The sequence below is a fragment of the Pseudorasbora parva genome, unplaced genomic scaffold (genome assembly GCF_024679245.1).
Source record: "Pseudorasbora parva isolate DD20220531a unplaced genomic scaffold, ASM2467924v1 scaffold_33, whole genome shotgun sequence".
NCBI classification, from domain to species: domain Eukaryota; kingdom Metazoa; phylum Chordata; class Actinopteri; order Cypriniformes; family Gobionidae; genus Pseudorasbora; species Pseudorasbora parva.
This window is the reverse complement of record NW_027125104.1, coordinates 975,485-1,002,169: the sequence shown is the minus strand read 5'-3', so window position 1 is coordinate 1,002,169 and position 26,685 is coordinate 975,485. Positions and strand designations below refer to the sequence as shown.

Genomic DNA, 26,685 nt, shown 5'->3' with positions numbered 1-26,685 from the left:
CACAGCAGAAAGAGACAGAAACATAACAAAACTGGTGCAACTTCACCCTTTGGGGCAGTGGGCGGCACCACAAGCGTCAAGAACCGCACGCTTTTTCCCTCCACGCTATCTGCTTTTAACCAGTGTGTACAGGGGAGAGCGCGAACGCAGTCCCCCACTACCATAAATTATGCAGTCGAGATTCCCACATTTGGGGAATTCGCAGGGGTCAGCACAACCGGAGTGCAATGGCCGAGCCTCGCCCTGGGTGAACCACCTTCCTGATCATGGTGTCTCCCCTGCCAGGTAAGTATGAGTTGCCTGGCCTCCAGGCAGAGGCGCCCTATCCCCCTTCGCCATCCTCAAACACGGTGACCTTCCCCTCCCCCAAGAAAAGGAAGGACGGGGCACCTTCCATTGCTTGACTGCTGCGTGCGTGCGTGCCTGACCTTGATTTGAATCAGGTGTCCCTAATCCATCCAACACAAACCCCCGATTCGACTCATCAGCTCGTTGGTAAAGACTCTCAAATAAGAGGGACATCAAAAAACGTGCTGTGACGGTGATGAGTCAGCCGGCCGGCAACCGACGCTTTTGTTCTTCTTTTTTCCCTATGCTCATATGACCGCAGCTTGCTGCTTTCTCTGTGGCACGGTCATCGTCAACGGTCACCTCATCGTCATTCTGTATGCGCTTCCTGCGTATTTCTGTATTCTCTGACAAAATTCCAGTGGTGTTGTTGGTTCTTCTATTAGTCACAACAATTCGCAGTCCCCAAAAAGGGGAAGCACACCGTTCCTGGAGGCACTGCAATACCAGGTCGATGCGTGGAGTGGACGGAGCAAGCCCCGGGTCCGGCTCCATGTGCCACAAATCAATTTAATATGCAGTCCCCGGATAGGGGACGTATCAGATATTACACTGATAAGAACAGATACTACACTTGATCTTAGCCAAAAGGCCGAGAAGCGATGACACAATGACGCAGCGGCAGGGGAGCCGGCAAAGGCGACGCCCATCTGGGAAGCGGTGAGGGGGGGGAGGGTTGGCAAAGGCCGTACGTCGTAGAGACCTGAAACTTTGAGGGATGGCACTAGCCACTCGCTCTACAACATCACCAAGGCTGGCCCCCCGATGGGCCCGGCGGTGGCGCTACAGCCACCGAAAGTACGAAATGGCTCGTAGCTCCCAAACCGCACGCCGCAGAACCAAGTGTCTTATATCATCGGAATCCTTGGCTCGAGCCGAGCGAGACGCATGCCTCGGATTCGAAGGTTGCGCTGGCGAAATTTTCGGGTATTTGGGATTTTGTGAAAAACCTACTTTTGCACACTAGTCCTAGGTCTTTTGCCCGATCTGGCCCAAACCAGTGCAGAAAGATTCTCTGGAGTCTGACTGTCCGTCCAGATCGGAAAAAAAGTGGGAATTTCGATTCAGCTTGGCGGCGGCAGGCCGAAACCTACGGGCTGGGCGAGGCGGGGTCTGCTAGAACGGCTATAGCTCTTGGACGGAACGAGACAATTTCACCCAAGCCGGTACACCCGTGCACGGGCTCAGTCTGGGGTCAGGCGAGAAAGGACGCGGTGAATGGCCACCTAGTGGCGCTTTAAAATGAAAAAGCAACAACATGAGAGCGGCTATAGGCGAACGTATGTCGCGTGCTTTTTCACAGCACGCGCACGAGACAGTCGTACCATACGACAGAAAACCTCCATCCGAACAACTTTGCCTTTGGGACCACTGCTGTCAATCAACTCGTCCGTTGAATATCAAAGTTTGTGGGAAAAACCACATTCGGCAAACCGGTCGCAGGTTTCGACAACCTCGATGAAAACAGACGCAGTTCAGTTCTCTGAACTCTCCGGGTCACTGGCTGACACAGCAGAAAGAGACAGAAACATAACAAAACTGGTGCAACTTCACCCTTTGGGGCAGTGGGCGGCGCCACAAGCGTCAAGAACCGCACGCTTTTTCCCTCCACGCTATCTGCTTTTAACCAGTGTGTACAGGGGAGAGCGCGAACGCAGTCCCCCACTACCATAAATTATGCAGTCGAGATTCCCACATTTGGGGAATTCGCAGGGGTCAGCACAACCGGAGTGCAATGGCCGAGCCTCGCCCTGGGTGAACCACCTTCCTGATCATGGTGTCTCCCCTGCCAGGTAAGTATGAGTTGCCTGGCCTCCAGGCAGAGGCGCCCTATCCCCCTTCGCCATCCTCAAACACGGTGACCTTCCCCTCCCCCAAGAAAAGGAAGGACGGGGCACCTTCCATTGCTTGACTGCTGCGTGCGTGCCTGACCTTGATTTGAATCAGGTGTCCCTAATCCATCCAACACAAACCCCCGATTCGACTCATCAGCTCGTTGGTAAAGACTCTCAAATAAGAGGGACATCAAAAAACGTGCTGTGACGGTGATGAGTCAGCCGGCCGGCAACCGACGCTTTTGTTCTTCTTTTTTCCCTATGCTCATATGACCGCAGCTTGCTGCTTTCTCTGTGGCACGGTCATCGTCAACGGTCACCTCATCATCATTCTGTATGCGCTTCCTGCGTATTTCTGTATTCTCTGACAAAATTCCAGTGGTGTTGTTGGTTCTTCTATTAGTCACAACAATTCACAGTCCCCAAAAAGGGGAAGCACACCGTTCCTGGAGGCACTGCAATACCAGGTCGATGCGTGGAGTGGACGGAGCAAGCCCCGGTTCCGGCTCCATGTGCCAAAAATCAATTTAATATGCAGTCCCCGGATAGGGGACGTATCAGATATTAAACTGATAAGAACAGATACTACACTTGATCTTAGCCAAAAGGCCGAGAAGCGATGACACAATGACGCAGCGGCAGGGGAGCCGGCAAAGGCGACGCCCATCTGGGAAGCGGTGAGGGGGGGGAGGGTTGGCAAAGGCCGTACGTCGTAGAGACCTGAAACTTTGAGGGATGGTACTAGCCACTCGCTCTACAACATCACCAAGGCTGGCCCCCCGATGGGCCCGGCGGTGGCGCTACAGCCACCGAAAGTACGAAATGGCTCGTAGCTCCCAAACCGCACGCCGCAGAACCAAGTGTCTTATATCATCGGAATCCTTGGCTCGAGCCGAGCGAGACGCATGCCTCGGATTCGAAGGTTGCGCTGGCGAAATTTTCGGGTATTTGGGATTTTGTGAAAAACCTACTTTTGCACACTAGTCCTAGGTCTTTTGCCCGATCTGGCCCAAACCAGTGCAGAAAGATTCTCTGGAGTCTGACTGTCCGTCCAGATCGGAAAAAAAGTGGGAATTTCGATTCAGCTTGGCGGCGGCAGGCCGAAACCTACGGGCTGGGCGAGGCGGGGTCTGCTAGAACGGCTATAGCTCTTGGACGGAACGAGACAATTTCACCCAAGCCGGTACACCCGTGCACGGGCTCAGTCTGGGGTCAGGCGAGAAAGGACGCGGTGAATGGCCACCTAGTGGCGCTTTAAAATGAAAAAGCAACAACATGAGAGCGGCTATAGGCGAACGTATGTCGCGTGCTTTTTCACAGCACGCGCACGAGACAGTCGTACCATACGACAGAAAACCTCCATCCGAACAACTTTGCCTTTGGGACCACTGCTGTCAATCAACTCGTCCGTTGAATATCAAAGTTTGTGGGAAAAACCACATTCGGCAAACCGGTCGCAGGTTTCGACAACCTCGATGAAAACAGACGCAGTTCAGTTCTCTGAACTCTCCGGGTCACTGGCTGACACAGCAGAAAGAGACAGAAACATAACAAAACTGGTGCAACTTCACCCTTTGGGGCAGTGGGCGGCGCCACAAGCGTCAAGAACCGCACGCTTTTTCCCTCCACGCTATCTGCTTTTAACCAGTGTGTACAGGGGAGAGCGCGAACGCAGTCCCCCACTACCATAAATTATGCAGTCGAGATTCCCACATTTGGGGAATTCGCAGGGGTCAGCACAACCGGAGTGCAATGGCCGAGCCTCGCCCTGGGTGAACCACCTTCCTGATCATGGTGTCTCCCCTGCCAGGTAAGTATGAGTTGCCTGGCCTCCAGGCAGAGGCGCCCTATCCCCCTTCGCCATCCTCAAACACGGTGACCTTCCCCTCCCCCAAGAAAAGGAAGGACGGGGCACCTTCCATTGCTTGACTGCTGCGTGCGTGCCTGACCTTGATTTGAATCAGGTGTCCCTAATCCATCCAACACAAACCCCCGATTGGACTCATCAGCTCGTTGGTAAAGACTCTCAAATAAGAGGGACATCAAAAAACGTGCTGTGACGGTGATGAGTCAGCCGGCCGGCAACCGACGCTTTTGTTCTTCTTTTTTCCCTATGCTCATATGACCGCAGCTTGCTGCTTTCTCTGTGGCACGGTCATCGTCAACGGTCACCTCATCATCATTCTGTATGCGCTTCCTGCGTATTTCTGTATTCTCTGACAAAATTCCAGTGGTGTTGTTGGTTCTTCTATTAGTCACAACAATTCACAGTCCCCAAAAAGGGGAAGCACACCGTTCCTGGAGGCACTGCAATACCAGGTCGATGCGTGGAGTGGACGGAGCAAGCCCCGGTTCCGGCTCCATGTGCCAAAAATCAATTTAATATGCAGTCCCCGGATAGGGGACGTATCAGATATTAAACTGATAAGAACAGATACTACACTTGATCTTAGCCAAAAGGCCGAGAAGCGATGACACAATGACGCAGCGGCAGGGGAGCCGGCAAAGGCGACGCCCATCTGGGAAGCGGTGAGGGGGGGGAGGGTTGGCAAAGGCCGTACGTCGTAGAGACCTGAAACTTTGAGGGATGGTACTAGCCACTCGCTCTACAACATCACCAAGGCTGGCCCCCCGATGGGCCCGGCGGTGGCGCTACAGCCACCGAAAGTACGAAATGGCTCGTAGCTCCCAAACCGCACGCCGCAGAACCAAGTGTCTTATATCATCGGAATCCTTGGCTCGAGCCGAGCGAGACGCATGCCTCGGATTCGAAGGTTGCGCTGGCGAAATTTTCGGGTATTTGGGATTTTGTGAAAAACCTACTTTTGCACACTAGTCCTAGGTCTTTTGCCCGATCTGGCCCAAACCAGTGCAGAAAGATTCTCTGGAGTCTGACTGTCCGTCCAGATCGGAAAAAAAGTGGGAATTTCGATTCAGCTTGGCGGCGGCAGGCCGAAACCTACGGGCTGGGCGAGGCGGGGTCTGCTAGAACGGCTATAGCTCTTGGACGGAACGAGACAATTTCACCCAAGCCGGTACACCCGTGCACGGGCTCAGTCTGGGGTCAGGCGAGAAAGGACGCGGTGAATGGCCACCTAGTGGCGCTTTAAAATGAAAAAGCAACAACATGAGAGCGGCTATAGGCGAACGTATGTCGCGTGCTTTTTCACAGCACGCGCACGAGACAGTCGTACCATACGACAGAAAACCTCCATCCGAACAACTTTGCCTTTGGGACCACTGCTGTCAATCAACTCGTCCGTTGAATATCAAAGTTTGTGGGAAAAACCACATTCGGCAAACCGGTCGCAGGTTTCGACAACCTCGATGAAAACAGACGCAGTTCAGTTCTCTGAACTCTCCGGGTCACTGGCTGACACAGCAGAAAGAGACAGAAACATAACAAAACTGGTGCAACTTCACCCTTTGGGGCAGTGGGCGGCGCCACAAGCGTCAAGAACCGCACGCTTTTTCCCTCCACGCTATCTGCTTTTAACCAGTGTGTACAGGGGAGAGCGCGAACGCAGTCCCCCACTACCATAAATTATGCAGTCGAGATTCCCACATTTGGGGAATTCGCAGGGGTCAGCACAACCGGAGTGCAATGGCCGAGCCTCGCCCTGGGTGAACCACCTTCCTGATCATGGTGTCTCCCCTGCCAGGTAAGTATGAGTTGCCTGGCCTCCAGGCAGAGGCGCCCTATCCCCCTTCGCCATCCTCAAACACGGTGACCTTCCCCTCCCCCAAGAAAAGGAAGGACGGGGCACCTTCCATTGCTTGACTGCTGCGTGCGTGCCTGACCTTGATTTGAATCAGGTGTCCCTAATCCATCCAACACAAACCCCCGATTGGACTCATCAGCTCGTTGGTAAAGACTCTCAAATAAGAGGGACATCAAAAAACGTGCTGTGACGGTGATGAGTCAGCCGGCCGGCAACCGACGCTTTTGTTCTTCTTTTTTCCCTATGCTCATATGACCGCAGCTTGCTGCTTTCTCTGTGGCACGGTCATCGTCAACGGTCACCTCATCATCATTCTGTATGCGCTTCCTGCGTATTTCTGTATTCTCTGACAAAATTCCAGTGGTGTTGTTGGTTCTTCTATTAGTCACAACAATTCACAGTCCCCAAAAAGGGGAAGCACACCGTTCCTGGAGGCACTGCAATACCAGGTCGATGCGTGGAGTGGACGGAGCAAGCCCCGGTTCCGGCTCCATGTGCCAAAAATCAATTTAATATGCAGTCCCCGGATAGGGGACGTATCAGATATTAAACTGATAAGAACAGATACTACACTTGATCTTAGCCAAAAGGCCGAGAAGCGATGACACAATGACGCAGCGGCAGGGGAGCCGGCAAAGGCGACGCCCATCTGGGAAGCGGTGAGGGGGGGGAGGGTTGGCAAAGGCCGTACGTCGTAGAGACCTGAAACTTTGAGGGATGGTACTAGCCACTCGCTCTACAACATCACCAAGGCTGGCCCCCCGATGGGCCCGGCGGTGGCGCTACAGCCACCGAAAGTACGAAATGGCTCGTAGCTCCCAAACCGCACGCCGCAGAACCAAGTGTCTTATATCATCGGAATCCTTGGCTCGAGCCGAGCGAGACGCATGCCTCGGATTCGAAGGTTGCGCTGGCGAAATTTTCGGGTATTTGGGATTTTGTGAAAAACCTACTTTTGCACACTAGTCCTAGGTCTTTTGCCCGATCTGGCCCAAACCAGTGCAGAAAGATTCTCTGGAGTCTGACTGTCCGTCCAGATCGGAAAAAAAGTGGGAATTTCGATTCAGCTTGGCGGCGGCAGGCCGAAACCTACGGGCTGGGCGAGGCGGGGTCTGCTAGAACGGCTATAGCTCTTGGACGGAACGAGACAATTTCACCCAAGCCGGTACACCCGTGCACGGGCTCAGTCTGGGGTCAGGCGAGAAAGGACGCGGTGAATGGCCACCTAGTGGCGCTTTAAAATGAAAAAGCAACAACATGAGAGCGGCTATAGGCGAACGTATGTCGCGTGCTTTTTCACAGCACGCGCACGAGACAGTCGTACCATACGACAGAAAACCTCCATCCGAACAACTTTGCCTTTGGGACCACTGCTGTCAATCAACTCGTCCGTTGAATATCAAAGTTTGTGGGAAAAACCACATTCGGCAAACCGGTCGCAGGTTTCGACAACCTCGATGAAAACAGACGCAGTTCAGTTCTCTGAACTCTCCGGGTCACTGGCTGACACAGCAGAAAGAGACAGAAACATAACAAAACTGGTGCAACTTCACCCTTTGGGGCAGTGGGCGGCGCCACAAGCGTCAAGAACCGCACGCTTTTTCCCTCCACGCTATCTGCTTTTAACCAGTGTGTACAGGGGAGAGCGCGAACGCAGTCCCCCACTACCATAAATTATGCAGTCGAGATTCCCACATTTGGGGAATTCGCAGGGGTCAGCACAACCGGAGTGCAATGGCCGAGCCTCGCCCTGGGTGAACCACCTTCCTGATCATGGTGTCTCCCCTGCCAGGTAAGTATGAGTTGCCTGGCCTCCAGGCAGAGGCGCCCTATCCCCCTTCGCCATCCTCAAACACGGTGACCTTCCCCTCCCCCAAGAAAAGGAAGGACGGGGCACCTTCCATTGCTTGACTGCTGCGTGCGTGCCTGACCTTGATTTGAATCAGGTGTCCCTAATCCATCCAACACAAACCCCCGATTGGACTCATCAGCTCGTTGGTAAAGACTCTCAAATAAGAGGGACATCAAAAAACGTGCTGTGACGGTGATGAGTCAGCCGGCCGGCAACCGACGCTTTTGTTCTTCTTTTTTCCCTATGCTCATATGACCGCAGCTTGCTGCTTTCTCTGTGGCACGGTCATCGTCAACGGTCACCTCATCATCATTCTGTATGCGCTTCCTGCGTATTTCTGTATTCTCTGACAAAATTCCAGTGGTGTTGTTGGTTCTTCTATTAGTCACAACAATTCACAGTCCCCAAAAAGGGGAAGCACACCGTTCCTGGAGGCACTGCAATACCAGGTCGATGCGTGGAGTGGACGGAGCAAGCCCCGGGTCCGGCTCCATGTGCCACAAATCAATTTAATATGCAGTCCCCGGATAGGGGACGTATCAGATATTACACTGATAAGAACAGATACTACACTTGATCTTAGCCAAAAGGCCGAGAAGCGATGACACAATGACGCAGCGGCAGGGGAGCCGGCAAAGGCGACGCCCATCTGGGAAGCGGTGAGGGGGGGGAGGGTTGGCAAAGGCCGTACGTCGTAGAGACCTGAAACTTTGAGGGATGGTACTAGCCACTCGCTCTACAACATCACCAAGGCTGGCCCCCCGATGGGCCCGGCGGTGGCGCTACAGCCACCGAAAGTACGAAATGGCTCGTAGCTCCCAAACCGCACGCCGCAGAACCAAGTGTCTTATATCATCGGAATCCTTGGCTCGAGCCGAGCGAGACGCATGCCTCGGATTCGAAGGTTGCGCTGGCGAAATTTTCGGGTATTTGGGATTTTGTGAAAAACCTACTTTTGCACACTAGTCCTAGGTCTTTTGCCCGATCTGGCCCAAACCAGTGCAGAAAGATTCTCTGGAGTCTGACTGTCCGTCCAGATCGGAAAAAAAGTGGGAATTTCGATTCAGCTTGGCGGCGGCAGGCCGAAACCTACGGGCTGGGCGAGGCGGGGTCTGCTAGAACGGCTATAGCTCTTGGACGGAACGAGACAATTTCACCCAAGCCGGTACACCCGTGCACGGGCTCAGTCTGGGGTCAGGCGAGAAAGGACGCGGTGAATGGCCACCTAGTGGCGCTTTAAAATGAAAAAGCAACAACATGAGAGCGGCTATAGGCGAACGTATGTCGCGTGCTTTTTCACAGCACGCGCACGAGACAGTCGTACCATACGACAGAAAACCTCCATCCGAACAACTTTGCCTTTGGGACCACTGCTGTCAATCAACTCGTCCGTTGAATATCAAAGTTTGTGGGAAAAACCACATTCGGCAAACCGGTCGCAGGTTTCGACAACCTCGATGAAAACAGACGCAGTTCAGTTCTCTGAACTCTCCGGGTCACTGGCTGACACAGCAGAAAGAGACAGAAACATAACAAAACTGGTGCAACTTCACCCTTTGGGGCAGTGGGCGGCGCCACAAGCGTCAAGAACCGCACGCTTTTTCCCTCCACGCTATCTGCTTTTAACCAGTGTGTACAGGGGAGAGCGCGAACGCAGTCCCCCACTACCATAAATTATGCAGTCGAGATTCCCACATTTGGGGAATTCGCAGGGGTCAGCACAACCGGAGTGCAATGGCCGAGCCTCGCCCTGGGTGAACCACCTTCCTGATCATGGTGTCTCCCCTGCCAGGTAAGTATGAGTTGCCTGGCCTCCAGGCAGAGGCGCCCTATCCCCCTTCGCCATCCTCAAACACGGTGACCTTCCCCTCCCCCAAGAAAAGGAAGGACGGGGCACCTTCCATTGCTTGACTGCTGCGTGCGTGCCTGACCTTGATTTGAATCAGGTGTCCCTAATCCATCCAACACAAACCCCCGATTGGACTCATCAGCTCGTTGGTAAAGACTCTCAAATAAGAGGGACATCAAAAAACGTGCTGTGACGGTGATGAGTCAGCCGGCCGGCAACCGACGCTTTTGTTCTTCTTTTTTCCCTATGCTCATATGACCGCAGCTTGCTGCTTTCTCTGTGGCACGGTCATCGTCAACGGTCACCTCATCATCATTCTGTATGCGCTTCCTGCGTATTTCTGTATTCTCTGACAAAATTCCAGTGGTGTTGTTGGTTCTTCTATTAGTCACAACAATTCACAGTCCCCAAAAAGGGGAAGCACACCGTTCCTGGAGGCACTGCAATACCAGGTCGATGCGTGGAGTGGACGGAGCAAGCCCCGGTTCCGGCTCCATGTGCCAAAAATCAATTTAATATGCAGTCCCCGGATAGGGGACGTATCAGATATTAAACTGATAAGAACAGATACTACACTTGATCTTAGCCAAAAGGCCGAGAAGCGATGACACAATGACGCAGCGGCAGGGGAGCCGGCAAAGGCGACGCCCATCTGGGAAGCGGTGAGGGGGGGGAGGGTTGGCAAAGGCCGTACGTCGTAGAGACCTGAAACTTTGAGGGATGGTACTAGCCACTCGCTCTACAACATCACCAAGGCTGGCCCCCCGATGGGCCCGGCGGTGGCGCTACAGCCACCGAAAGTACGAAATGGCTCGTAGCTCCCAAACCGCACGCCGCAGAACCAAGTGTCTTATATCATCGGAATCCTTGGCTCGAGCCGAGCGAGACGCATGCCTCGGATTCGAAGGTTGCGCTGGCGAAATTTTCGGGTATTTGGGATTTTGTGAAAAACCTACTTTTGCACACTAGTCCTAGGTCTTTTGCCCGATCTGGCCCAAACCAGTGCAGAAAGATTCTCTGGAGTCTGACTGTCCGTCCAGATCGGAAAAAAAGTGGGAATTTCGATTCAGCTTGGCGGCGGCAGGCCGAAACCTACGGGCTGGGCGAGGCGGGGTCTGCTAGAACGGCTATAGCTCTTGGACGGAACGAGACAATTTCACCCAAGCCGGTACACCCGTGCACGGGCTCAGTCTGGGGTCAGGCGAGAAAGGACGCGGTGAATGGCCACCTAGTGGCGCTTTAAAATGAAAAAGCAACAACATGAGAGCGGCTATAGGCGAACGTATGTCGCGTGCTTTTTCACAGCACGCGCACGAGACAGTCGTACCATACGACAGAAAACCTCCATCCGAACAACTTTGCCTTTGGGACCACTGCTGTCAATCAACTCGTCCGTTGAATATCAAAGTTTGTGGGAAAAACCACATTCGGCAAACCGGTCGCAGGTTTCGACAACCTCGATGAAAACAGACGCAGTTCAGTTCTCTGAACTCTCCGGGTCACTGGCTGACACAGCAGAAAGAGACAGAAACATAACAAAACTGGTGCAACTTCACCCTTTGGGGCAGTGGGCGGCACCACAAGCGTCAAGAACCGCACGCTTTTTCCCTCCACGCTATCTGCTTTTAACCAGTGTGTACAGGGGAGAGCGCGAACGCAGTCCCCCACTACCATAAATTATGCAGTCGAGATTCCCACATTTGGGGAATTCGCAGGGGTCAGCACAACCGGAGTGCAATGGCCGAGCCTCGCCCTGGGTGAACCACCTTCCTGATCATGGTGTCTCCCCTGCCAGGTAAGTATGAGTTGCCTGGCCTCCAGGCAGAGGCGCCCTATCCCCCTTCGCCATCCTCAAACACGGTGACCTTCCCCTCCCCCAAGAAAAGGAAGGACGGGGCACCTTCCATTGCTTGACTGCTGCGTGCGTGCGTGCCTGACCTTGATTTGAATCAGGTGTCCCTAATCCATCCAACACAAACCCCCGATTCGACTCATCAGCTCGTTGGTAAAGACTCTCAAATAAGAGGGACATCAAAAAACGTGCTGTGACGGTGATGAGTCAGCCGGCCGGCAACCGACGCTTTTGTTCTTCTTTTTTCCCTATGCTCATATGACCGCAGCTTGCTGCTTTCTCTGTGGCACGGTCATCGTCAACGGTCACCTCATCGTCATTCTGTATGCGCTTCCTGCGTATTTCTGTATTCTCTGACAAAATTCCAGTGGTGTTGTTGGTTCTTCTATTAGTCACAACAATTCGCAGTCCCCAAAAAGGGGAAGCACACCGTTCCTGGAGGCACTGCAATACCAGGTCGATGCGTGGAGTGGACGGAGCAAGCCCCGGGTCCGGCTCCATGTGCCACAAATCAATTTAATATGCAGTCCCCGGATAGGGGACGTATCAGATATTACACTGATAAGAACAGATACTACACTTGATCTTAGCCAAAAGGCCGAGAAGCGATGACACAATGACGCAGCGGCAGGGGAGCCGGCAAAGGCGACGCCCATCTGGGAAGCGGTGAGGGGGGGGAGGGTTGGCAAAGGCCGTACGTCGTAGAGACCTGAAACTTTGAGGGATGGTACTAGCCACTCGCTCTACAACATCACCAAGGCTGGCCCCCCGATGGGCCCGGCGGTGGCGCTACAGCCACCGAAAGTACGAAATGGCTCGTAGCTCCCAAACCGCACGCCGCAGAACCAAGTGTCTTATATCATCGGAATCCTTGGCTCGAGCCGAGCGAGACGCATGCCTCGGATTCGAAGGTTGCGCTGGCGAAATTTTCGGGTATTTGGGATTTTGTGAAAAACCTACTTTTGCACACTAGTCCTAGGTCTTTTGCCCGATCTGGCCCAAACCAGTGCAGAAAGATTCTCTGGAGTCTGACTGTCCGTCCAGATCGGAAAAAAAGTGGGAATTTCGATTCAGCTTGGCGGCGGCAGGCCGAAACCTACGGGCTGGGCGAGGCGGGGTCTGCTAGAACGGCTATAGCTCTTGGACGGAACGAGACAATTTCACCCAAGCCGGTACACCCGTGCACGGGCTCAGTCTGGGGTCAGGCGAGAAAGGACGCGGTGAATGGCCACCTAGTGGCGCTTTAAAATGAAAAAGCAACAACATGAGAGCGGCTATAGGCGAACGTATGTCGCGTGCTTTTTCACAGCACGCGCACGAGACAGTCGTACCATACGACAGAAAACCTCCATCCGAACAACTTTGCCTTTGGGACCACTGCTGTCAATCAACTCGTCCGTTGAATATCAAAGTTTGTGGGAAAAACCACATTCGGCAAACCGGTCGCAGGTTTCGACAACCTCGATGAAAACAGACGCAGTTCAGTTCTCTGAACTCTCCGGGTCACTGGCTGACACAGCAGAAAGAGACAGAAACATAACAAAACTGGTGCAACTTCACCCTTTGGGGCAGTGGGCGGCGCCACAAGCGTCAAGAACCGCACGCTTTTTCCCTCCACGCTATCTGCTTTTAACCAGTGTGTACAGGGGAGAGCGCGAACGCAGTCCCCCACTACCATAAATTATGCAGTCGAGATTCCCACATTTGGGGAATTCGCAGGGGTCAGCACAACCGGAGTGCAATGGCCGAGCCTCGCCCTGGGTGAACCACCTTCCTGATCATGGTGTCTCCCCTGCCAGGTAAGTATGAGTTGCCTGGCCTCCAGGCAGAGGCGCCCTATCCCCCTTCGCCATCCTCAAACACGGTGACCTTCCCCTCCCCCAAGAAAAGGAAGGACGGGGCACCTTCCATTGCTTGACTGCTGCGTGCATGCGTGACCTTGATTTGAATCAGGTGTCCCTAATCCATCCAACACAAACCCCCGATTCGACTCATCAGCTCGTTGGTAAAGACTCTCAAATAAGAGGGACATCAAAAAACGTGCTGTGACGGTGATGAGTCAGCCGGCCGGCAACCGACGCTTTTGTTCTTCTTTTTTCCCTATGCTCATATGACCGCAGCTTGCTGCTTTCTCTGTGGCACGGTCATCGTCAACGGTCACCTCATCGTCATTCTGTATGCGCTTCCTGCGTATTTCTGTATTCTCTGACAAAAGTCCAGTGGTGTTGTTGGTTCTTCTATTAGTCACAACAATTCGCAGTCCCCAAAAAGGGGAAGCACACCGTTCCTGGAGGCACTGCAATACCAGGTCGATGCGTGGAGTGGACGGAGCAAGCCCCGGGTCCGGCTCCATGTGCCACAAATCAATTTAATATGCAGTCCCCGGATAGGGGACGTATCAGATATTACACTGATAAGAACAGATACTACACTTGATCTTAGCCAAAAGGCCGAGAAGCGATGACACAATGACGCAGCGGCAGGGGAGCCGGCAAAGGCGACGCCCATCTGGGAAGCGGTGAGGGGGGGGAGGGTTGGCAAAGGCCGTACGTCGTAGAGACCTGAAACTTTGAGGGATGGTACTAGCCACTCGCTCTACAACATCACCAAGGCTGGCCCCCCGATGGGCCCGGCGGTGGCGCTACAGCCACCGAAAGTACGAAATGGCTCGTAGCTCCCAAACCGCACGCCGCAGAACCAAGTGTCTTATATCATCGGAATCCTTGGCTCGAGCCGAGCGAGACGCATGCCTCGGATTCGAAGGTTGCGCTGGCGAAATTTTCGGGTATTTGGGATTTTGTGAAAAACCTACTTTTGCACACTAGTCCTAGGTCTTTTGCCCGATCTGGCCCAAACCAGTGCAGAAAGATTCTCTGGAGTCTGACTGTCCGTCCAGATCGGAAAAAAAGTGGGAATTTCGATTCAGCTTGGCGGCGGCAGGCCGAAACCTACGGGCTGGGCGAGGCGGGGTCTGCTAGAACGGCTATAGCTCTTGGACGGAACGAGACAATTTCACCCAAGCCGGTACACCCGTGCACGGGCTCAGTCTGGGGTCAGGCGAGAAAGGACGCGGTGAATGGCCACCTAGTGGCGCTTTAAAATGAAAAAGCAACAACATGAGAGCGGCTATAGGCGAACGTATGTCGCGTGCTTTTTCACAGCACGCGCACGAGACAGTCGTACCATACGACAGAAAACCTCCATCCGAACAACTTTGCCTTTGGGACCACTGCTGTCAATCAACTCGTCCGTTGAATATCAAAGTTTGTGGGAAAAACCACATTCGGCAAACCGGTCGCAGGTTTCGACAACCTCGATGAAAACAGACGCAGTTCAGTTCTCTGAACTCTCCGGGTCACTGGCTGACACAGCAGAAAGAGACAGAAACATAACAAAACTGGTGCAACTTCACCCTTTGGGGCAGTGGGCGGCGCCACAAGCGTCAAGAACCGCACGCTTTTTCCCTCCACGCTATCTGCTTTTAACCAGTGTGTACAGGGGAGAGCGCGAACGCAGTCCCCCACTACCATAAATTATGCAGTCGAGATTCCCACATTTGGGGAATTCGCAGGGGTCAGCACAACCGGAGTGCAATGGCCGAGCCTCGCCCTGGGTGAACCACCTTCCTGATCATGGTGTCTCCCCTGCCAGGTAAGTATGAGTTGCCTGGCCTCCAGGCAGAGGCGCCCTATCCCCCTTCGCCATCCTCAAACACGGTGACCTTCCCCTCCCCCAAGAAAAGGAAGGACGGGGCACCTTCCATTGCTTGACTGCTGCGTGCATGCGTGACCTTGATTTGAATCAGGTGTCCCTAATCCATCCAACACAAACCCCCGATTCGACTCATCAGCTCGTTGGTAAAGACTCTCAAATAAGAGGGACATCAAAAAACGTGCTGTGACGGTGATGAGTCAGCCGGCCGGCAACCGACGCTTTTGTTCTTCTTTTTTCCCTATGCTCATATGACCGCAGCTTGCTGCTTTCTCTGTGGCACGGTCATCGTCAACGGTCACCTCATCGTCATTCTGTATGCGCTTCCTGCGTATTTCTGTATTCTCTGACAAAAGTCCAGTGGTGTTGTTGGTTCTTCTATTAGTCACAACAATTCGCAGTCCCCGAAAAGGGGAAGCACACCGTTCCTGGAGGCACTGCAATACCAGGTCGATGCGTGGAGTGGACGGAGCAAGCCCCGGTTCCGGCTCCATGTGCCAAAAATCAATTTAATATGCAGTCCCCGGATAGGGGACGTATCAGATATTAAACTGATAAGAACAGATACTACACTTGATCTTAGCCAAAAGGCCGAGAAGCGATGACACAATGACGCAGCGGCAGGGGAGCCGGCAAAGGCGACGCCCATCTGGGAAGCGGTGAGGGGGGGGAGGGTTGGCAAAGGCCGTACGTCGTAGAGACCTGAAACTTTGAGGGATGGTACTAGCCACTCGCTCTACAACATCACCAAGGCTGGCCCCCCGATGGGCCCGGCGGTGGCGCTACAGCCACCGAAAGTACGAAATGGCTCGTAGCTCCCAAACCGCACGCCGCAGAACCAAGTGTCTTATATCATCGGAATCCTTGGCTCGAGCCGAGCGAGACGCATGCCTCGGATTCGAAGGTTGCGCTGGCGAAATTTTCGGGTATTTGGGATTTTGTGAAAAACCTACTTTTGCACACTAGTCCTAGGTCTTTTGCCCGATCTGGCCCAAACCAGTGCAGAAAGATTCTCTGGAGTCTGACTGTCCGTCCAGATCGGAAAAAAAGTGGGAATTTCGATTCAGCTTGGCGGCGGCAGGCCGAAACCTACGGGCTGGGCGAGGCGGGGTCTGCTAGAACGGCTATAGCTCTTGGACGGAACGAGACAATTTCACCCAAGCCGGTACACCCGTGCACGGGCTCAGTCTGGGGTCAGGCGAGAAAGGACGCGGTGAATGGCCACCTAGTGGCGCTTTAAAATGAAAAAGCAACAACATGAGAGCGGCTATAGGCGAACGTATGTCGCGTGCTTTTTCACAGCACGCGCACGAGACAGTCGTACCATACGACAGAAAACCTCCATCCGAACAACTTTGCCTTTGGGACCACTGCTGTCAATCAACTCGTCCGTTGAATATCAAAGTTTGTGGGAAAAACCACATTCGGCAAACCGGTCGCAGGTTTCGACAACCTCGATGAAAACAGACGCAGTTCAGTTCTCTGAACTCTCCGGGTCACTGGCTGACACAGCAGAAAGAGACAGAAACATAACAAAACTGGTGCAACTTCACCCTTTGGGGCAGTGGGCGGCACCACAAGCGTCAAGAACCGCACGCTTTTTCCCTCCACGCTATCTGCTTTTAACCAGTGTGTACAGGGGAGAGCGCGAACGCAGTCCCCCACTACCATAAATTATGCAGTCGAGATTCCCACATTTGGGGAATTCGCAGGGGTCAGCACAACCGGAGTGCAATGGCCGAGCCTCGCCCTGGGTGAACCACCTTCCTGATCATGGTGTCTCCCCTGCCAGGTAAGTATGAGTTGCCTGGCCTCCAGGCAGAGGCGCCCTATCCCCCTTCGCCATCCTCAAACACGGTGACCTTCCCCTCCCCCAAGAAAAGGAAGGACGGGGCACCTTCCATTGCTTGACTGCTGCGTGCGTGCCTGACCTTGATTTGAATCAGGTGTCCCTAATCCATCCAACACAAACCCCCGATTCGACTCATCAGCTCGTTGGTAAAGACTCTCAAATAAGAGGGACATCAAAAAACGTGCTGTGACGGTGATGAGTCAGCCGGCCGGCAACCGACGCTTTTGTTCTTCTTTTTTCCCTATGCTCATATGACCGCAGCTTGCTGCTTTCTCTGTGGCACGGTCATCGTCAACGGTCACCTCATCGTCATTCTGTATGCGCTTCCTGCGTATTTCTGTATTCTCTGACAAAATTCCAGTGGTGTTGTTGGTTCTTCTATTAGTCACAACAATTCGCAGTCCCCAAAAAGGGGAAGCACACCGTTCCTGGAGGCACTGCAATACCAGGTCGATGCGTGGAGTGGACGGAGCAAGCCCCGGGTCCGGCTCCATGTGCCACAAATCAATTTAATATGCAGTCCCCGGATAGGGGACGTATCAGATATTACACTGATAAGAACAGATACTACACTTGATCTTAGCCAAAAGGCCGAGAAGCGATGACACAATGACGCAGCGGCAGGGGAGCCGGCAAAGGCGACGCCCATCTGGGAAGCGGTGAGGGGGGGGAGGGTTGGCAAAGGCCGTACGTCGTAGAGACCTGAAACTTTGAGGGATGGTACTAGCCACTCGCTCTACAACATCACCAAGGCTGGCCCCCCGATGGGCCCGGCGGTGGCGCTACAGCCACCGAAAGTACGAAATGGCTCGTAGCTCCCAAACCGCACGCCGCAGAACCAAGTGTCTTATATCATCGGAATCCTTGGCTCGAGCCGAGCGAGACGCATGCCTCGGATTCGAAGGTTGCGCTGGCGAAATTTTCGGGTATTTGGGATTTTGTGAAAAACCTACTTTTGCACACTAGTCCTAGGTCTTTTGCCCGATCTGGCCCAAACCAGTGCAGAAAGATTCTCTGGAGTCTGACTGTCCGTCCAGATCGGAAAAAAAGTGGGAATTTCGATTCAGCTTGGCGGCGGCAGGCCGAAACCTACGGGCTGGGCGAGGCGGGGTCTGCTAGAACGGCTATAGCTCTTGGACGGAACGAGACAATTTCACCCAAGCCGGTACACCCGTGCACGGGCTCAGTCTGGGGTCAGGCGAGAAAGGACGCGGTGAATGGCCACCTAGTGGCGCTTTAAAATGAAAAAGCAACAACATGAGAGCGGCTATAGGCGAACGTATGTCGCGTGCTTTTTCACAGCACGCGCACGAGACAGTCGTACCATACGACAGAAAACCTCCATCCGAACAACTTTGCCTTTGGGACCACTGCTGTCAATCAACTCGTCCGTTGAATATCAAAGTTTGTGGGAAAAACCACATTCGGCAAACCGGTCGCAGGTTTCGACAACCTCGATGAAAACAGACGCAGTTCAGTTCTCTGAACTCTCCGGGTCACTGGCTGACACAGCAGAAAGAGACAGAAACATAACAAAACTGGTGCAACTTCACCCTTTGGGGCAGTGGGCGGCGCCACAAGCGTCAAGAACCGCACGCTTTTTCCCTCCACGCTATCTGCTTTTAACCAGTGTGTACAGGGGAGAGCGCGAACGCAGTCCCCCACTACCATAAATTATGCAGTCGAGATTCCCACATTTGGGGAATTCGCAGGGGTCAGCACAACCGGAGTGCAATGGCCGAGCCTCGCCCTGGGTGAACCACCTTCCTGATCATGGTGTCTCCCCTGCCAGGTAAGTATGAGTTGCCTGGCCTCCAGGCAGAGGCGCCCTATCCCCCTTCGCCATCCTCAAACACGGTGACCTTCCCCTCCCCCAAGAAAAGGAAGGACGGGGCACCTTCCATTGCTTGACTGCTGCGTGCATGCGTGACCTTGATTTGAATCAGGTGTCCCTAATCCATCCAACACAAACCCCCGATTCGACTCATCAGCTCGTTGGTAAAGACTCTCAAATAAGAGGGACATCAAAAAACGTGCTGTGACGGTGATGAGTCAGCCGGCCGGCAACCGACGCTTTTGTTCTTCTTTTTTCCCTATGCTCATATGACCGCAGCTTGCTGCTTTCTCTGTGGCACGGTCATCGTCAACGGTCACCTCATCGTCATTCTGTATGCGCTTCCTGCGTATTTCTGTATTCTCTGACAAAAGTCCAGTGGTGTTGTTGGTTCTTCTATTAGTCACAACAATTCGCAGTCCCCGAAAAGGGGAAGCACACCGTTCCTGGAGGCACTGCAATACCAGGTCGATGCGTGGAGTGGACGGAGCAAGCCCCGGTTCCGGCTCCATGTGCCAAAAATCAATTTAATATGCAGTCCCCGGATAGGGGACGTATCAGATATTAAACTGATAAGAACAGATACTACACTTGATCTTAGCCAAAAGGCCGAGAAGCGATGACACAATGACGCAGCGGCAGGGGAGCCGGCAAAGGCGACGCCCATCTGGGAAGCGGTGAGGGGGGGGAGGGTTGGCAAAGGCCGTACGTCGTAGAGACCTGAAACTTTGAGGGATGGTACTAGCCACTCGCTCTACAACATCACCAAGGCTGGCCCCCCGATGGGCCCGGCGGTGGCGCTACAGCCACCGAAAGTACGAAATGGCTCGTAGCTCCCAAACCGCACGCCGCAGAACCAAGTGTCTTATATCATCGGAATCCTTGGCTCGAGCCGAGCGAGACGCATGCCTCGGATTCGAAGGTTGCGCTGGCGAAATTTTCGGGTATTTGGGATTTTGTGAAAAACCTACTTTTGCACACTAGTCCTAGGTCTTTTGCCCGATCTGGCCCAAACCAGTGCAGAAAGATTCTCTGGAGTCTGACTGTCCGTCCAGATCGGAAAAAAAGTGGGAATTTCGATTCAGCTTGGCGGCGGCAGGCCGAAACCTACGGGCTGGGCGAGGCGGGGTCTGCTAGAACGGCTATAGCTCTTGGACGGAACGAGACAATTTCACCCAAGCCGGTACACCCGTGCACGGGCTCAGTCTGGGGTCAGGCGAGAAAGGACGCGGTGAATGGCCACCTAGTGGCGCTTTAAAATGAAAAAGCAACAACATGAGAGCGGCTATAGGCGAACGTATGTCGCGTGCTTTTTCACAGCACGCGCACGAGACAGTCGTACCATACGACAGAAAACCTCCATCCGAACAACTTTGCCTTTGGGACCACTGCTGTCAATCAACTCGTCCGTTGAATATCAAAGTTTGTGGGAAAAACCACATTCGGCAAACCGGTCGCAGGTTTCGACAACCTCGATGAAAACAGACGCAGTTCAGTTCTCTGAACTCTCCGGGTCACTGGCTGACACAGCAGAAAGAGACAGAAACATAACAAAACTGGTGCAACTTCACCCTTTGGGGCAGTGGGCAGCGCCACAAGCGTCAAGAACCGCACGCTTTTTCCCTCCACGCTATCTGCTTTTAACCAGTGTGTACAGGGGAGAGCGCGAACGCAGTCCCCCACTACCATAAATTATGCAGTCGAGATTCCCACATTTGGGGAATTCGCAGGGGTCAGCACAACCGGAGTGCAATGGCCGAGCCTCGCCCTGGGTGAACCACCTTCCTGATCATGGTGTCTCCCCTGCCAGGTAAGTATGAGTTGCCTGGCCTCCAGGCAGAGGCGCCCTATCCCCCTTCGCCATCCTCAAACACGGTGACCTTCCCCTCCCCCAAGAAAAGGAAGGACGGGGCACCTTCCATTGCTTGACTGCTGCGTGCGTGCGTGCCTGACCTTGATTTGAATCAGGTGTCCCTAATCCATCCAACACAAACCCCCGATTCGACTCATCAGCTCGTTGGTAAAGACTCTCAAATAAGAGGGACATCAAAAAACGTGCTGTGACGGTGATGAGTCAGCCGGCCGGCAACCGACGCTTTTGTTCTTCTTTTTTCCCTATGCTCATATGACCGCAGCTTGCTGCTTTCTCTGTGGCACGGTCATCGTCAACGGTCACCTCATCGTCATTCTGTATGCGCTTCCTGCGTATTTCTGTATTCTCTGACAAAATTCCAGTGGTGTTGTTGGTTCTTCTATTAGTCACAACAATTCGCAGTCCCCAAAAAGGGGAAGCACACCGTTCCTGGAGGCACTGCAATACCAGGTCGATGCGTGGAGTGGACGGAGCAAGCCCCGGTTCCGGCTCCATGTGCCAAAAATCAATTTAATATGCAGTCCCCGGATAGGGGACGTATCAGATATTAAACTGATAAGAACAGATACTACACTTGATCTTAGCCTAAAGGCCGAGAAGCGATGACACAATGACGCAGCGGCAGGGGAGCCGGCAAAGGCGACGCCCATCTGGGAAGCGGTGAGGGGGGGGAGGGTTGGCAAAGGCCGTACGTCGTAGAGACCTGAAACTTTGAGGGATGGTACTAGCCACTCGCTCTACAACATCACCAAGGCTGGCCCCCCGATGGGCCCGGCGGTGGCGCTACAGCCACCGAAAGTACGAAATGGCTCGTAGCTCCCAAACCGCACGCCGCAGAACCAAGTGTCTTATATCATCGGAATCCTTGGCTCGAGCCGAGCGAGACGCATGCCTCGGATTCGAAGGTTGCGCTGGCGAAATTTTCGGGTATTTGGGATTTTGTGAAAAACCTACTTTTGCACACTAGTCCTAGGTCTTTTGCCCGATCTGGCCCAAACCAGTGCAGAAAGATTCTCTGGAGTCTGACTGTCCGTCCAGATCGGAAAAAAAGTGGGAATTTCGATTCAGCTTGGCGGCGGCAGGCCGAAACCTACGGGCTGGGCGAGGCGGGGTCTGCTAGAACGGCTATAGCTCTTGGACGGAACGAGACAATTTCACCCAAGCCGGTACACCCGTGCACGGGCTCAGTCTGGGGTCAGGCGAGAAAGGACGCGGTGAATGGCCACCTAGTGGCGCTTTAAAATGAAAAAGCAACAACATGAGAGCGGCTATAGGCGAACGTATGTCGCGTGCTTTTTCACAGCACGCGCACGAGACAGTCGTACCATACGACAGAAAACCTCCATCCGAACAACTTTGCCTTTGGGACCACTGCTGTCAATCAACTCGTCCGTTGAATATCAAAGTTTGTGGGAAAAACCACATTCGGCAAACCGGTCGCAGGTTTCGACAACCTCGATGAAAACAGACGCAGTTCAGTTCTCTGAACTCTCCGGGTCACTGGCTGACACAGCAGAAAGACAGAAACATAACAAAACTGGTGCAACTTCACCCTTTGGGGCAGTGGGCGGCGCCACAAGCGTCAAGAACCGCACGCTTTTTCCCTCCACGCTATCTGCTTTTAACCAGTGTGTACAGGGGAGAGCGCGAACGCAGTCCCCCACTACCATAAATTATGCAGTCGAGATTCCCACATTTGGGGAATTCGCAGGGGTCAGCACAACCGGAGTGCAATGGCCGAGCCTCGCCCTGGGTGAACCACCTTCCTGATCATGGTGTCTCCCCTGCCAGGTAAGTATGAGTTGCCTGGCCTCCAGGCAGAGGCGCCCTATCCCCCTTCGCCATCCTCAAACACGGTGACCTTCCCCTCCCCCAAGAAAAGGAAGGACGGGGCACCTTCCATTGCTTGACTGCTGCGTGCGTGCGTGCCTGACCTTGATTTGAATCAGGTGTCCCTAATCCATCCAACACAAACCCCCGATTCGACTCATCAGCTCGTTGGTAAAGACTCTCAAATAAGAGGGACATCAAAAAACGTGCTGTGACGGTGATGAGTCAGCCGGCCGGCAACCGACGCTTTTGTTCTTCTTTTTTCCCTATGCTCATATGACCGCAGCTTGCTGCTTTCTCTGTGGCACGGTCATCGTCAACGGTCACCTCATCGTCATTCTGTATGCGCTTCCTGCGTATTTCTGTATTCTCTGACAAAATTCCAGTGGTGTTGTTGGTTCTTCTATTAGTCACAACAATTCGCAGTCCCCAAAAAGGGGAAGCACACCGTTCCTGGAGGCACTGCAATACCAGGTCGATGCGTGGAGTGGACGGAGCAAGCCCCGGTTCCGGCTCCATGTGCCAAAAATCAATTTAATATGCAGTCCCCGGATAGGGGACGTATCAGATATTAAACTGATAAGAACAGATACTACACTTGATCTTAGCCAAAAGGCCGAGAAGCGATGACACAATGACGCAGCGGCAGGGGAGCCGGCAAAGGCGACGCCCATCTGGGAAGCGGTGAGGGGGGGGAGGGTTGGCAAAGGCCGTACGTCGTAGAGACCTGAAACTTTGAGGGATGGTACTAGCCACTCGCTCTACAACATCACCAAGGCTGGCCCCCCGATGGGCCCGGCGGTGGCGCTACAGCCACCGAAAGTACGAAATGGCTCGTAGCTCCCAAACCGCACGCCGCAGAACCAAGTGTCTTATATCATCGGAATCCTTGGCTCGAGCCGAGCGAGACGCATGCCTCGGATTCGAAGGTTGCGCTGGCGAAATTTTCGGGTATTTGGGATTTTGTGAAAAACCTACTTTTGCACACTAGTCCTAGGTCTTTTGCCCGATCTGGCCCAAACCAGTGCAGAAAGATTCTCTGGAGTCTGACTGTCCGTCCAGATCGGAAAAAAAGTGGGAATTTCGATTCAGCTTGGCGGCGGCAGGCCGAAACCTACGGGCTGGGCGAGGCGGGGTCTGCTAGAACGGCTATAGCTCTTGGACGGAACGAGACAATTTCACCCAAGCCGGTACACCCGTGCACGGGCTCAGTCTGGGGTCAGGCGAGAAAGGACGCGGTGAATGGCCACCTAGTGGCGCTTTAAAATGAAAAAGCAACAACATGAGAGCGGCTATAGGCGAACGTATGTCGCGTGCTTTTTCACAGCACGCGCACGAGACAGTCGTACCATACGACAGAAAACCTCCATCCGAACAACTTTGCCTTTGGGACCACTGCTGTCAATCAACTCGTCCGTTGAATATCAAAGTTTGTGGGAAAAACCACATTCGGCAAACCGGTCGCAGGTTTCGACAACCTCGATGAAAACAGACGCAGTTCAGTTCTCTGAACTCTCCGGGTCACTGGCTGACACAGCAGAAAGACAGAAACATAACAAAACTGGTGCAACTTCACCCTTTGGGGCAGTGGGCGGCGCCACAAGCGTCAAGAACCGCACGCTTTTTCCCTCCACGCTATCTGCTTTTAACCAGTGTGTACAGGGGAGAGCGCGAACGCAGTCCCCCACTACCATAAATTATGCAGTCGAGATTCCCACATTTGGGGAATTCGCAGGGGTCAGCACAACCGGAGTGCAATGGCCGAGCCTCGCCCTGGGTGAACCACCTTCCTGATCATGGTGTCTCCCCTGCCAGGTAAGTATGAGTTGCCTGGCCTCCAGGCAGAGGCGCCCTATCCCCCTTCGCCATCCTCAAACACGGTGACCTTCCCCTCCCCCAAGAAAAGGAAGGACGGGGCACCTTCCATTGCTTGACTGCTGCGTGCGTGCGTGCCTGACCTTGATTTGAATCAGGTGTCCCTAATCCATCCAACACAAACCCCCGATTCGACTCATCAGCTCGTTGGTAAAGACTCTCAAATAAGAGGGACATCAAAAAACGTGCTGTGACGGTGATGAGTCAGCCGGCCGGCAACCGACGCTTTTGTTCTTCTTTTTTCCCTATGCTCATATGACCGCAGCTTGCTGCTTTCTCTGTGGCACGGTCATCGTCAACGGTCACCTCATCGTCATTCTGTATGCGCTTCCTGCGTATTTCTGTATTCTCTGACAAAATTCCAGTGGTGTTGTTGGTTCTTCTATTAGTCACAACAATTCGCAGTCCCCAAAAAGGGGAAGCACACCGTTCCTGGAGGCACTGCAATACCAGGTCGATGCGTGGAGTGGACGGAGCAAGCCCCGGTTCCGGCTCCATGTGCCAAAAATCAATTTAATATGCAGTCCCCGGATAGGGGACGTATCAGATATTAAACTGATAAGAACAGATACTACACTTGATCTTAGCCAAAAGGCCGAGAAGCGATGACACAATGACGCAGCGGCAGGGGAGCCGGCAAAGGCGACGCCCATCTGGGAAGCGGTGAGGGGGGGGAGGGTTGGCAAAGGCCGTACGTCGTAGAGACCTGAAACTTTGAGGGATGGTACTAGCCACTCGCTCTACAACATCACCAAGGCTGGCCCCCCGATGGGCCCGGCGGTGGCGCTACAGCCACCGAAAGTACGAAATGGCTCGTAGCTCCCAAACCGCACGCCGCAGAACCAAGTGTCTTATATCATCGGAATCCTTGGCTCGAGCCGAGCGAGACGCATGCCTCGGATTCGAAGGTTGCGCTGGCGAAATTTTCGGGTATTTGGGATTTTGTGAAAAACCTACTTTTGCACACTAGTCCTAGGTCTTTTGCCCGATCTGGCCCAAACCAGTGCAGAAAGATTCTCTGGAGTCTGACTGTCCGTCCAGATCGGAAAAAAAGTGGGAATTTCGATTCAGCTTGGCGGCGGCAGGCCGAAACCTACGGGCTGGGCGAGGCGGGGTCTGCTAGAACGGCTATAGCTCTTGGACGGAACGAGACAATTTCACCCAAGCCGGTACACCCGTGCACGGGCTCAGTCTGGGGTCAGGCGAGAAAGGACGCGGTGAATGGCCACCTAGTGGCGCTTTAAAATGAAAAAGCAACAACATGAGAGCGGCTATAGGCGAACGTATGTCGCGTGCTTTTTCACAGCACGCGCACGAGACAGTCGTACCATACGACAGAAAACCTCCATCCGAACAACTTTGCCTTTGGGACCACTGCTGTCAATCAACTCGTCCGTTGAATATCAAAGTTTGTGGGAAAAACCACATTCGGCAAACCGGTCGCAGGTTTCGACAACCTCGATGAAAACAGACGCAGTTCAGTTCTCTGAACTCTCCGGGTCACTGGCTGACACAGCAGAAAGACAGAAACATAACAAAACTGGTGCAACTTCACCCTTTGGGGCAGTGGGCGGCGCCACAAGCGTCAAGAACCGCACGCTTTTTCCCTCCACGCTATCTGCTTTTAACCAGTGTGTACAGGGGAGAGCGCGAACGCAGTCCCCCACTACCATAAATTATGCAGTCGAGATTCCCACATTTGGGGAATTCGCAGGGGTCAGCACAACCGGAGTGCAATGGCCGAGCCTCGCCCTGGGTGAACCACCTTCCTGATCATGGTGTCTCCCCTGCCAGGTAAGTATGAGTTGCCTGGCCTCCAGGCAGAGGCGCCCTATCCCCCTTCGCCATCCTCAAACACGGTGACCTTCCCCTCCCCCAAGAAAAGGAAGGACGGGGCACCTTCCATTGCTTGACTGCTGCGTGCGTGCGTGCCTGACCTTGATTTGAATCAGGTGTCCCTAATCCATCCAACACAAACCCCCGATTCGACTCATCAGCTCGTTGGTAAAGACTCTCAAATAAGAGGGACATCAAAAAACGTGCTGTGACGGTGATGAGTCAGCCGGCCGGCAACCGACGCTTTTGTTCTTCTTTTTTCCCTATGCTCATATGACCGCAGCTTGCTGCTTTCTCTGTGGCACGGTCATCGTCAACGGTCACCTCATCGTCATTCTGTATGCGCTTCCTGCGTATTTCTGTATTCTCTGACAAAATTCCAGTGGTGTTGTTGGTTCTTCTATTAGTCACAACAA

At 53.6% G+C, this 26,685-nt stretch overlaps 29 non-coding genes across 29 annotated transcripts; all 29 read right to left on the bottom strand.

The window, feature by feature from the left end:
- Nucleotides 1-129: 129 nt before the first annotated feature.
- LOC137067316 (U1 spliceosomal RNA) lies at nt 130-293 on the bottom strand. The gene has a single exon (XR_010903118.1). It is a non-coding gene; the product is annotated as a U1 spliceosomal RNA (small nuclear RNA).
- A 468-nt stretch (nt 294-761) lies between these two features.
- LOC137066847 (U2 spliceosomal RNA) lies at nt 762-952 on the bottom strand. The gene has a single exon (XR_010902729.1). It is a non-coding gene; the product is annotated as a U2 spliceosomal RNA (small nuclear RNA).
- A 1,033-nt stretch (nt 953-1,985) lies between these two features.
- Nucleotides 1,986-2,149, bottom strand: LOC137067315 (U1 spliceosomal RNA). Its single transcript, XR_010903117.1, has one exon. It is a non-coding gene; the product is annotated as a U1 spliceosomal RNA (small nuclear RNA).
- Nucleotides 2,150-2,613: 464 nt separating this feature from the next.
- On the bottom strand, nt 2,614-2,804 carry LOC137066783 (U2 spliceosomal RNA). The gene has a single exon (XR_010902671.1). It is a non-coding gene; the product is annotated as a U2 spliceosomal RNA (small nuclear RNA).
- Nucleotides 2,805-3,837: 1,033 nt separating this feature from the next.
- LOC137067314 (U1 spliceosomal RNA) lies at nt 3,838-4,001 on the bottom strand. The gene has a single exon (XR_010903116.1). It is a non-coding gene; the product is annotated as a U1 spliceosomal RNA (small nuclear RNA).
- A 464-nt stretch (nt 4,002-4,465) lies between these two features.
- LOC137066782 (U2 spliceosomal RNA) lies at nt 4,466-4,656 on the bottom strand. Its single transcript, XR_010902670.1, has one exon. It is a non-coding gene; the product is annotated as a U2 spliceosomal RNA (small nuclear RNA).
- Nucleotides 4,657-5,689: 1,033 nt separating this feature from the next.
- Nucleotides 5,690-5,853, bottom strand: LOC137067313 (U1 spliceosomal RNA). The gene has a single exon (XR_010903115.1). It is a non-coding gene; the product is annotated as a U1 spliceosomal RNA (small nuclear RNA).
- A 464-nt stretch (nt 5,854-6,317) lies between these two features.
- LOC137066779 (U2 spliceosomal RNA) lies at nt 6,318-6,508 on the bottom strand. The gene has a single exon (XR_010902668.1). It is a non-coding gene; the product is annotated as a U2 spliceosomal RNA (small nuclear RNA).
- A 1,033-nt stretch (nt 6,509-7,541) lies between these two features.
- LOC137067312 (U1 spliceosomal RNA) lies at nt 7,542-7,705 on the bottom strand. The gene has a single exon (XR_010903114.1). It is a non-coding gene; the product is annotated as a U1 spliceosomal RNA (small nuclear RNA).
- Nucleotides 7,706-8,169: 464 nt separating this feature from the next.
- On the bottom strand, nt 8,170-8,360 carry LOC137066845 (U2 spliceosomal RNA). The gene has a single exon (XR_010902728.1). It is a non-coding gene; the product is annotated as a U2 spliceosomal RNA (small nuclear RNA).
- Nucleotides 8,361-9,393: 1,033 nt separating this feature from the next.
- Nucleotides 9,394-9,557, bottom strand: LOC137067311 (U1 spliceosomal RNA). Its single transcript, XR_010903113.1, has one exon. It is a non-coding gene; the product is annotated as a U1 spliceosomal RNA (small nuclear RNA).
- Nucleotides 9,558-10,021: 464 nt separating this feature from the next.
- On the bottom strand, nt 10,022-10,212 carry LOC137066778 (U2 spliceosomal RNA). The gene has a single exon (XR_010902667.1). It is a non-coding gene; the product is annotated as a U2 spliceosomal RNA (small nuclear RNA).
- A 1,033-nt stretch (nt 10,213-11,245) lies between these two features.
- On the bottom strand, nt 11,246-11,409 carry LOC137067308 (U1 spliceosomal RNA). The gene has a single exon (XR_010903111.1). It is a non-coding gene; the product is annotated as a U1 spliceosomal RNA (small nuclear RNA).
- A 468-nt stretch (nt 11,410-11,877) lies between these two features.
- LOC137066844 (U2 spliceosomal RNA) lies at nt 11,878-12,068 on the bottom strand. Its single transcript, XR_010902727.1, has one exon. It is a non-coding gene; the product is annotated as a U2 spliceosomal RNA (small nuclear RNA).
- A 1,033-nt stretch (nt 12,069-13,101) lies between these two features.
- LOC137067307 (U1 spliceosomal RNA) lies at nt 13,102-13,265 on the bottom strand. Its single transcript, XR_010903110.1, has one exon. It is a non-coding gene; the product is annotated as a U1 spliceosomal RNA (small nuclear RNA).
- Nucleotides 13,266-13,729: 464 nt separating this feature from the next.
- Nucleotides 13,730-13,920, bottom strand: LOC137066843 (U2 spliceosomal RNA). Its single transcript, XR_010902726.1, has one exon. It is a non-coding gene; the product is annotated as a U2 spliceosomal RNA (small nuclear RNA).
- A 1,033-nt stretch (nt 13,921-14,953) lies between these two features.
- LOC137067306 (U1 spliceosomal RNA) lies at nt 14,954-15,117 on the bottom strand. The gene has a single exon (XR_010903109.1). It is a non-coding gene; the product is annotated as a U1 spliceosomal RNA (small nuclear RNA).
- A 464-nt stretch (nt 15,118-15,581) lies between these two features.
- LOC137066777 (U2 spliceosomal RNA) lies at nt 15,582-15,772 on the bottom strand. Its single transcript, XR_010902666.1, has one exon. It is a non-coding gene; the product is annotated as a U2 spliceosomal RNA (small nuclear RNA).
- A 1,033-nt stretch (nt 15,773-16,805) lies between these two features.
- LOC137067305 (U1 spliceosomal RNA) lies at nt 16,806-16,969 on the bottom strand. Its single transcript, XR_010903108.1, has one exon. It is a non-coding gene; the product is annotated as a U1 spliceosomal RNA (small nuclear RNA).
- A 464-nt stretch (nt 16,970-17,433) lies between these two features.
- LOC137066842 (U2 spliceosomal RNA) lies at nt 17,434-17,624 on the bottom strand. The gene has a single exon (XR_010902725.1). It is a non-coding gene; the product is annotated as a U2 spliceosomal RNA (small nuclear RNA).
- Nucleotides 17,625-18,657: 1,033 nt separating this feature from the next.
- LOC137067304 (U1 spliceosomal RNA) lies at nt 18,658-18,821 on the bottom strand. The gene has a single exon (XR_010903107.1). It is a non-coding gene; the product is annotated as a U1 spliceosomal RNA (small nuclear RNA).
- A 464-nt stretch (nt 18,822-19,285) lies between these two features.
- Nucleotides 19,286-19,476, bottom strand: LOC137066776 (U2 spliceosomal RNA). The gene has a single exon (XR_010902665.1). It is a non-coding gene; the product is annotated as a U2 spliceosomal RNA (small nuclear RNA).
- Nucleotides 19,477-20,509: 1,033 nt separating this feature from the next.
- On the bottom strand, nt 20,510-20,673 carry LOC137067303 (U1 spliceosomal RNA). Its single transcript, XR_010903106.1, has one exon. It is a non-coding gene; the product is annotated as a U1 spliceosomal RNA (small nuclear RNA).
- A 468-nt stretch (nt 20,674-21,141) lies between these two features.
- LOC137066831 (U2 spliceosomal RNA) lies at nt 21,142-21,332 on the bottom strand. Its single transcript, XR_010902715.1, has one exon. It is a non-coding gene; the product is annotated as a U2 spliceosomal RNA (small nuclear RNA).
- A 1,031-nt stretch (nt 21,333-22,363) lies between these two features.
- LOC137067302 (U1 spliceosomal RNA) lies at nt 22,364-22,527 on the bottom strand. Its single transcript, XR_010903105.1, has one exon. It is a non-coding gene; the product is annotated as a U1 spliceosomal RNA (small nuclear RNA).
- Nucleotides 22,528-22,995: 468 nt separating this feature from the next.
- LOC137066775 (U2 spliceosomal RNA) lies at nt 22,996-23,186 on the bottom strand. The gene has a single exon (XR_010902664.1). It is a non-coding gene; the product is annotated as a U2 spliceosomal RNA (small nuclear RNA).
- A 1,031-nt stretch (nt 23,187-24,217) lies between these two features.
- Nucleotides 24,218-24,381, bottom strand: LOC137067301 (U1 spliceosomal RNA). Its single transcript, XR_010903104.1, has one exon. It is a non-coding gene; the product is annotated as a U1 spliceosomal RNA (small nuclear RNA).
- Nucleotides 24,382-24,849: 468 nt separating this feature from the next.
- LOC137066773 (U2 spliceosomal RNA) lies at nt 24,850-25,040 on the bottom strand. The gene has a single exon (XR_010902662.1). It is a non-coding gene; the product is annotated as a U2 spliceosomal RNA (small nuclear RNA).
- Nucleotides 25,041-26,071: 1,031 nt separating this feature from the next.
- On the bottom strand, nt 26,072-26,235 carry LOC137067300 (U1 spliceosomal RNA). The gene has a single exon (XR_010903103.1). It is a non-coding gene; the product is annotated as a U1 spliceosomal RNA (small nuclear RNA).
- Nucleotides 26,236-26,685: the final 450 nt, after the last annotated feature.